Genomic DNA, 9,561 nt, shown 5'->3' with positions numbered 1-9,561 from the left:
GTTACATGGCTCTCACAAAGGCGTCAGCCTCTTTCCGCTCGGTGCCGCGAAAATATGCCGCAGGAGTAAAGTAGACGATACTCGATCGGGGCACGATTGTATACCCTGGAAGCTCGTTGGACCCCCGAGAGGTTTGAATCGCTCCAATCAGGGCTCTCGCTGGCTGAAGTTTGAAATCCGACGATTGGTAGCGAAGCGGTGATTCAGCGGCGCCCCCACGACGGGGAAAGGGGGGAGGTGCCCACGCCATCTTCGTCAACGTTTATAGTCAATGTTGGTCTCTGTGACCATGCCTCCAGGCGAGTAGCGACAAGCCCGTTGGGGTTCGTTCTCCCAGGTGCAGGAGCAGGTCGAGCAGCCGCGACGTAAAAGGAGAGGCGCCTCTGCGCCGGTATGTTTTAGCTTCTCCACCACGGGCGGTTTGGTCTGGCTTGTACAAGGCGTCAATCGGCACCCGCTGTCTGCGCGTTGCTCCTTGCAACGCATTTGGGCCGGCCGCACTGGCACAACAGCACCCCGCCACCACACAATGAGCCCGGAAGATGAGCTGCCTCCACGTGGCTCGGATGCTTGGCGTGCTCGTTCGCCAGGCTCATCCAGGTTCACCTCCAGTGTTCCAGGAAAAGGGCGGCTCTACCACGCACCTCTCCACGAACAGGAACCACGTGCCCTGTCCGGACCACATGTACATCGCCGTGCTGCCCAAGGGTCTCGACCAGCTTCGCCCGGCTCTTCCGGTCTGGTTTCTCAGCACCGGTAGCTCCTCGTTCTGCAGCTTCCAAAGATCCGGCCGACAACAGCCACAACACCCAGCGCAAGCAAGCACCCTCTGTCCTCCATCAGAACCCCAGACTCCAAAACATAACAAACTCTTGTCCTTGCGGAGTGTATACCCCTATTTGACCCTCTACACCAAGAGGCCCAGGCGGGAAGCAAGACTTAAAATAAGAACTCGAACTATGTGTCAAAGATAACACGCCACATGAAATGATCATAACTAGGTTGATTACTTGAAATCAAACGGTGCGGAAATAATCAGCTAAGCCGCAAATGAGGGCAATTATTTTGCTCTCATATACCTACTAAGCTAAAAGCTGCTTACGAAGAGGCGAAACCCAAACACGGGGAGGAGGAAGGCAGCGTTAGAACTAGCTCTCGCCCCGTCTTGTCCCGTCATCGAAACGCTTTCTCTTTCCACGGTCGTATGCAAGCCTCCCACAGATGACGCCCTTAAGCGGCAACTCGACGCACGCGTTCGTGCGCTAGATTCCACGCGCTCACACGCGCCTATGCGCTACCACGTGACGGCCGCAGACGGCGCTCCAGGCGATGCGAGTCGCGTTCGGCAAGATCTGGCTGTGGTAGATATTTTTCCGTGCGCCGGAAGTTGCGTCATCGGCAGCAACCAATCAAACGCCGCTGTCTCACAACTTCCGCCATCCGGTCATTCTGTCCGTCATCCGCAATGGCCGCCTACGAGACCGCGTCCGCTATGCCCACGGCAATTGACAACGACAGGCTGATTTCCTGCGTGGCCAGCCGAACGTCTTTGTGGATGGCCACGCATAAAGACCACACAAACCGGCAGCTCAAAGGCGCCTTGTGGAGGAAAATCTGCGCTGCAATGTTCACGGGAACAGTCAGCGAAGGTACGTACGGCGTGACTCTGTCGGCTTGGCATTTGAAAGCAGCAGCCGATCATTTCGTTTCGTCTACGCAGAGTGCATCGCAGCATTACAAAAGCGGTGGAAGTTCCTGAGGGATACGTTCGGCCGCTACTACGTCGTAGCCCAGAAAAAAAAGTAGCATGGGCACCGACTGCGCCGACGACGCCGCCGAAAGAGTCGGCGGCGACGACGACGAAGAGACGCTGATTCCCTGGCCGTTCTACAAGCAGCTCCTGTTCCTGCGCGACACCATGACAACCCGCAAGTAAGTTTATTCACGCTTTTAGTTGCATTACAAACTAGCGAAAAAAAAGCTACCGTGGTTTTTGCGTCGTAGCTTGCGAATGTGAGCCTTGCGGCGGTGTTGGTAGAAGTTGATAATACGCTACAGAATTTTACCCGATATGCGACCAGTCAAGGCAAGGGCGCAGACGAAGTGCTTCTTGCTGATACGTAATTGCATTGCATTCATTCCCTTCATTCCCTTTAGTTATGATCATGCTCCGCGTTTCTCCACTAGAGTAGAGTCACGATTGAAAGCTGAAAATCGTTTGGAACAGTATGAAAGCCTCAGCTGCAATGTGCGACTTGCAAGTGCTCCAAAAGTAGAAACCTACAGTAATTAAAACTCGCCTGATTATACGGGTAGACTCAACAGAAGTGAGAATTTCGTTGCCTTCAGTGATTGGTGGGTTCACTCATTGGAGAACCTTTATGTAGAAATGACACAAACTTGGAGTGATGAAGGTTTAATCGAGCAAACAGCAGTTTTTTCCACATGCAGCAGTGATCCTCTTGCAATTCTGAACCATGTAGGAAATTTATATATGACATATCAGCCAGAAGTAAGTGGTGCCAAAGGCGATGACCTTATAACTCAACAGTGCGAGAAATACCTTGTTTCTTTAAACGTTCGTCCTTTTTTCTGCAAAGAAAATGTGAGATACTTTACCATTCACGAATACCTGAGAACCTACCCTGCACCCCAGGTCCAGACGGCATTACTAACAAAATATAACAAATTGTACACCTGGACGACAGTTCTCTCATAGCCCTCACCCAGGACATGAATGTGTGCTGGGAACATGGTCAAATCAAACACTGGAAAATTGCTAAGGTTGCAATGATTCCCAAACCGGACAAAAAAACTTTAGTTATAAAATTTAAGGCCGACATCTCTCACATCATGAGTCGGGTAGCTTGTAGAACACGTAAGTTTAGGCACATAAAAAATTACTTATTTCCACAAGCTGTGATAGGTTTCTCGCCAAAACTCTCAACACAAGATGTGATGCTTCGACTCAAACACGACATCATAGACTGAGCACACTTCTCACCACTGCACAGTACAGCTACATTGAGACTTCACGTAACAAAAATCTTTGACTAGATAAAGCACACAGCCGCCCCTGAAAACCGAGGCATACTGGACCTAGGCCGGCCTACGACCGTGCTAGCAACTTTCTTTCGGGCCACAGAGCTATGTTCGTCGTAGGGGGGTCCAGTCAGACACGCTGCGACTGGGGAGCAACGGGAGGCCGCAAGGCGTGATCCGTTCCCCTTTCCTGTTCAACGTGGCCATGATTGGTCTTCCTGAACTCCTTCAAAACATTAACGACTTGCAATACAGCCTTTATGCAGCCTTGCTGTGATTTTCCGCTGGCAGTGACAAGCATATACAACAGATTACAAAAGGTAGTCTAAGTAGTTAAAACGTATGGCAGCTTTTACGGCCTGAATTGCTCTCCACAGAAGTAAGAGCTCCTGCTCTGAACAAACTCGGTGCCTCTGGGCATTCAGCTCTTTACATGAGGGGCCTAACAGCCTGAAGCATACAAGTCCTGTGCCTACGCATCCACGCCAATGAACACAGCTCTTTTTCAGGATGAACATTGACACAATTTCATAACATGCACCCTTATTGTTACTGTGCAGGACTTCTGGCAATTTTGAGCCTCCCAAGAAGAATGCCAGGCAAACAGGGAGCCAGGAGACGGCTGAGAGCATTTTGAGAGGGATTTCTCAAAACCAATTGGAGGACATCGATTTCGACCAAACAAGTGACCATCCCGACTTGTACCCGGCGCCTCTGGTGTCGATTGAGTGCTCCCCATTGTTGCCGGAGTCGTCATCGTCGCTTGGGTCACGTGAGTCGGCACCGGAGTCGCTGGAAACGGCGGCTATATCCCTTCGGTCGGCGGCGTCTTCACTGCAAAGCCACGAGCCCAGCCTTGCCAGCATGTCTGCGATGCAGCCACCTAAAAGAAAAAAAGGAAAGACGATGGTGATAGTTTGCTGATAGATCATCTCGGAAAGTTAATGAATAGTTTAGACGAGCAGGCTGACCATCACCATTTCGCACTGTCGCTGGTGAGATCGATGAGAGAAGTGAAAAAAGAACACCACTTCGACCTGCGGATGAAGATCATGGAAGTAATCAAACAGTTAAAAGATCTTTAGTAGCTGATGGCTGACAACGCGTGCAAGCAAAATAAGACATGTTAATGTGCATCGTGCAAAAATAGTTGAAGTACCGTATTTCTGCACATATTACCCACACCAAAAATGCGAAAATATCAGTGGCAATATAGGGGTGTGGATAATACGCGGGGTTTTTCCATTTGTGCAGCTTCGCGGCAATGCGCGTTGTGGCGTGAAGCTCCTGCGCACTAACACTGACTAAGACTTCAATGGCAGCGGTTGTGCTCAGCAGCGCAACGCCTTAGCCACCTTTCCTGTATCAACTGTGCGGGCAATATCCGAGGATTTTTAAATGCAGAGCATTTCAGTAACTCTTGATGTCACCCGCGTTGACGTTCGTCGTAGTCCGTACCGTCGTTGTCCGCACCCCTCCCCCTACACTATATAAAAAAAAATACTATCCGGCGCCTGGTTTCGATCCATCGACCCTGCGGGCGGAACGCATTGTACATGGTGCTCTACCCACTGCGCCCCAAAGCCGACACAAAATGGGAGGCTACGAATGCGCCTTAAATCCTTGACTCATTCAAACTACGTCAAGAAGCTGCGGATGAACGCATTCACTACCACGAACTCCCCCAAACACTAAACGTTAACGCAATACACCCACCCTCTATGCGACACATTTACTCGAGTCCCCCTCGCGGGGAGATGGCGGAGATGGGCCCAATTTTTTTTCTTTTCCGGCGGGCTGAAAATGGGGGTGCGGATTATATGCAGGGGTGGGTAACGCGCGCGAAAATACGGTATATTGGGTAGCTAAACGTGATGCAGAGCATCTTTGCTATTCGAGGAAAGCTTACCTTCAGCAACCCCTCCGCGGTGGCTCAGTGGCTAAGGGGTTGCGCTGCAGAGCACGAGGTCGCGGGCTCGATTCCAGGCCGCGGCGGTCGCTTTTCTGATGGAGGCGAAAAGCAAAAATGCCCGTGTGTACGAGATTTCGGCGCACGTTAAAGATCCCCAGGTGGTCAAAATTAATCCGGAGCCCTCCACTACGGCGCGCCTCATCGCCTGCGTTGCGTCGGCGCGTTAAACCCTACAATCAATCAAAATCTACTTTCAGCAAAGTGGGTGCAGCCCCAGCTGTTGCAGGCGCTTGAGGGCCCCTTCTTTGGAGGCGCCTGGCAGGTGGCACTGCCACGGCACCTCTTCAGCGGTGCTGCAAAAGTAGGCCGAGAAAAGCGTCCTGGCATCTGCAGCGTCTGCACTGAAGTTCCGTGACTGGGTTCCTTCAAGCGGGAAATAGCAGGGGTCCACATGCTCCTGCCCCGACGTCTGCTGGATGCCCTACCTCCACCGTCCTGGAACCACATTCACGAACCTGTCCTCTTGGTCGAGGATCTGTTCCGATTCCTCATTTAGGACAGCTAAGAAATCATGCAGTACACATTCTGGCTTCACTACATAATCCATATTCTTGGGGATGAGCTGAATGTTGCGGAGCGGTATGCGCCACCTCGCCGCTGCGATGCCGAAGGCGTTTTCTGCACACCTCCTGGTAAAATGAAATAACAGTACGAAACAGGTTTTAGAAGAAGCCACCTTTCAAAGCCGATTCTGTAGACTAGTCTGGAAACTGCAGCTACAAGAATGCCAATGTAAAAAGAGCACAGTGCTCGTGAGCTCGCGTTTTTATAGATTAAAAGCCCTATGCTTATTAAATGTACGTAAACAAATCTTTTGCGCTTACTTTCGTACGACCTTGTAGAGAAGCAACGTGAACAGCTAATTGAAATCGGCATTTATGTTTGTAATGTAAGGTTAATCACGAGTCGCGCAAGCTGCTACGCATACCCTATTTTTTGAGCTGTGTAAAGGAGATTTGTTGCTGAGATAGGGTCGCACAAACATTGCGCACGGTGCACACCTCAATTTGACCTGTGCTTGCGACATCGTTTTGTCGTAATGATGGTTTGTACTAAGTGTGGGGAGATTTTTTTTTCTGCCCCTTCTGTTTTTAGATGTTTTTCCTCTGAACTGTTTTCGTTCAGCAGCTTTGTACGCAAGTTAGAGCCGCTCTTCTTGAGCTACGTGGTTGACTATATGCACTGTATTGTCGAGTTAGAGCCCCTGTTTTTGAGCTATGTATTTTTTGTGTTCATTGTTTTTATTTTGCTTCATCAATGTCGTGATGCGAAGTGCGTATTAAACATTAGTTCAAGTGCTTTCTGTGTTTGTATAAAATTGAGTATGGCAGGCTCAGCATACCCAAAGAAAGTGCCTGATATCATATCGTGCTCGGCTTAGTCTGTAAGGGAAGACTCTTCGTTTGTCGTTAAGGAGTTTAGCTGGGAAAGGGCGCATAAAGTTGCGCCGCCGCTGGAACGCTTCATCCCCGACGAAAGCGTACGGCGCCACCTTTGTTGTGCCTGGGAGCTGCCCAAGTGAGGGGATGTCAAGCTGCCCTTTGGTAAGGGCCTTCCCAATCTCTGCGTTCTTGAACACTCCGCTGTCACTCTGGCAGCCCTCCGCAACAACATCGATCAGCACGAACTTCGAAGAACTGTCGACCACGGCCATGAGCACAATGGAGAAAGTACCCTGCAGCAGTAGGCGTTATACAAAACATTAGCACATGTAAAGTTGTATGTGTAGGTTTGACCTACAATAATAAGCGATTAAAAAGAAAAAGTACGACAAAATTTACTCTGAGATAACCTATGCTGTCCACGCATTTATTTGTACCAGCTCATCTTGACAGATTTCTGGGATGCAGAGTGATAGTTTAATTTACCCGTAAGGGCTCTGAAAAACACTTCTGTTGAAATTAAATTTCAAATTAAGCATTAAATCAAGCTGTCTTAAGTGCCAATGCGCCTGTCGGAGCACTGGAAGAGTACTGCAAACATGAAGTATTCTGGCAAAATGACTTAGACCACGGGGCTGTATTCCTTCGTTTTGTCAAACTGCGAGCTCAGTCCCCTTCTCTGTCTCTCTCTTTCTCCATCCCTCCCCTGCTTTCTAGAGCCCCTTTGCACCCATCAAAAGTGGTGCATACGAAAAAAAAGTATAGCATTGCAGGGCAAAGCTCTGGACGTTCTCCAAGCATTTTAAATAAAAGGTACTTGAAGAAAGGGGTGAAGAATTTTAGGCAACTTCCTGCATTGCAGAGTATGGAAGCTTAAAAGCTTACTTAAACGAAATAACTCAGTCAACTTTTTCTACCACTACACTTCGCAACATTTCTTTTTTAATTGTCACAGTTACGCTACTGGCACCACATCCCTACAAATAGGTGGTGCACATTGGCTGTATATGTTGCCACCACCCATTCACCAGCAGACAAGGGCACAATACCCCTCCCGCATTGCTGCTACCCGTTTCAGTATACGGACGATACTGAGGGTAAAGAAAAGTGAAAAGGTGCACAAATGGCCAGAGTGACTCACCTTGTAATTGAAGTAAGTACTTCCAGATTTCGGCGGGCAGGTGATGGCGACGTGCTTCCCGTCAACAGCCCCCAAACAGTTTGGAAACTGCCAACGCCGGGTGAAGTTGCCAGAAATCTTAGCCAAGTCAGCCTTGGTTGGTACCTGGAATAAATTGGAAACCAGGAACAAACTTGTAGGCTGAACAGACCTATTTTTAGCTAAATAGGTGTGTGAGGTGCAATGTGAAAAAAAAATGACATTCACTTTTTTTGTGCATGCTGTTTGTCCATGGATCCACGGCACGGTGACCCAAATTTTGTATAAGGTGGAAGCTTCCAATCATGCTGAAGGCATGGTGTCACTTTTGCTGCCGAGTTGTACACGGTCAACGCAGTGCATTTTACCACCCCATTTTTTTATTTAGACAACACAAAGCTGTGATTACTGCATTTTGAAAACCAGAGTAATCAAACAGACATAGTTCAGCAGGCTTTCAAAGCCCCTAGGGATATATTGTATTTGCTAATCACAATTGCCTTGGGCACTGTGAATAATGAAATGTTTTTCATTTAAACATCCACCCTTCGAAGGAATTCCTTGTACTGCAAATATGAAGTGTACCATTCACTGAAAGAAATTTTCATACAGGCCCTGACGTTCCCCACCTTCATAAAGGGGTCCTTCAGACGAACCCAAATGGCTCTACAAGTCACGTGAATGCTTCTCCGGGCAGTTTGAACGCCGACACGGTAGGCGAGGGCCACGTTGCAGATGTCCTGCCTTGAAGCCAGGTAGCTGCAACACAGAGAAAAAGTAATTTCTCATCCGATTCACAATACATGGCCAGCACGACTGCAGCAAAAGTGTTTGATAACATGCAAACACTGAACAGGATTGCCTTTAGGTAACAAGCAAATGGCAACATTGCTTTTTGACACCAAGGGGCGTCTATTTTAAAAAATTTTGAAGACTTGGCCAATGTGAGAAAGCATGAATGAATGCAACGCACATTTCGCCATTTTACAATGCAAAAGCCGTTTTTATAAGCTGACGTATGCATCTATGATCTGTTCACTGACATGTTTATGTTCTTGCATCAGCATCAGAAGGCAACCTGTACCAACCTCAAGGTTCTCGTAGGAAGTGCTGCCGTGTCACGTCCGCAGCAACAAAGCCCAGCAACTTGTCGAAAAGCGCGGGTGCCATGCGGTAAAACTTAAAGAAACTGCTGGTCGCCTTCCGGCATTCGACGCATCTGTAAGGAGAAAGAAACTGTACTGTTGAAGATGGACGCAACCATTTTAGTTATTTGTACACTGTCCAAGCCAGCTCCAACGGGCTATGAAAATGGTAGATAATTCATCATGCATTTACAAGATGCAAAGATACTGTCTTTAAGGAAGCTAGCTCATGTCGCAGCTACAAAATCTGGTGAATAAAATGGGACGTCTAGAGCACTCTGGAATTTTATTTTAATTTATACCAAGCGCATTAAACGTTTTCTTAGCGCCGCACACATTGTTTAACCCCTTTCCAGCAAAAAGGAACACGCTAGCTGTGGGTTGCAATGAGGCGAAATGCTTCGCTCGCGCAAACAAAGTGCCGACAACCTACGAGAAGCGAGCGCTTACAACGTGTGCACCCTACTGTTGGTCATGACGCCATACGGGTTTCAGAAAACACAAACCGAAATTTTTGTTGTGACTAACCTACTCAGCTAACCATGCCTACAATAATAGGGCTAAGCATTATTGCACTGCGAAATAGCAACACGCTACTCACGACTGTGGGGTACAGGCCCTCCGGTTTTCGCGCTAAGAAGACAGGCCGTTGCCTTCGCTGCCGTCTTCTGACGATTGCGTTCTCTACTCGCGTATCTAGCAGGAACAGGTGGCCGCGAGTCAGCGTTGCGACCATTTTCCCTCGATAAAGCAGGATAAACGAAGCGGGCTAGAAAAGAGCGGTAAGAAAAACCAGAGGAGGCGATGTCGAACAGTGCGCTACCGAGTAAACAAAACCGCCGGCTCGGCTCGGATGCTGTG

At 48.7% G+C, this 9,561-nt stretch overlaps 1 pseudogene; it reads left to right on the top strand.

Moving 5' to 3' along the window:
• Positions 1 to 1,753: 1,753 nt before the first annotated feature.
• LOC144148363 (uncharacterized) lies at positions 1,754 to 4,127 on the top strand (annotated as a pseudogene).
• The last annotated feature ends 5,434 nt before the right edge of the window (positions 4,128 to 9,561 follow it).

Source organism: Haemaphysalis longicornis, unplaced genomic scaffold (assembly GCF_048455015.1).
Source record: "Haemaphysalis longicornis isolate Haplotype H1 unplaced genomic scaffold, Haemaphysalis longicornis Haplotype H1 scaffold_8, whole genome shotgun sequence".
Taxonomy (NCBI): Eukaryota; Metazoa; Arthropoda; class Arachnida; order Ixodida; family Ixodidae; genus Haemaphysalis; species Haemaphysalis longicornis.
This window is presented reverse-complemented; position numbering and strand designations above follow the sequence as displayed.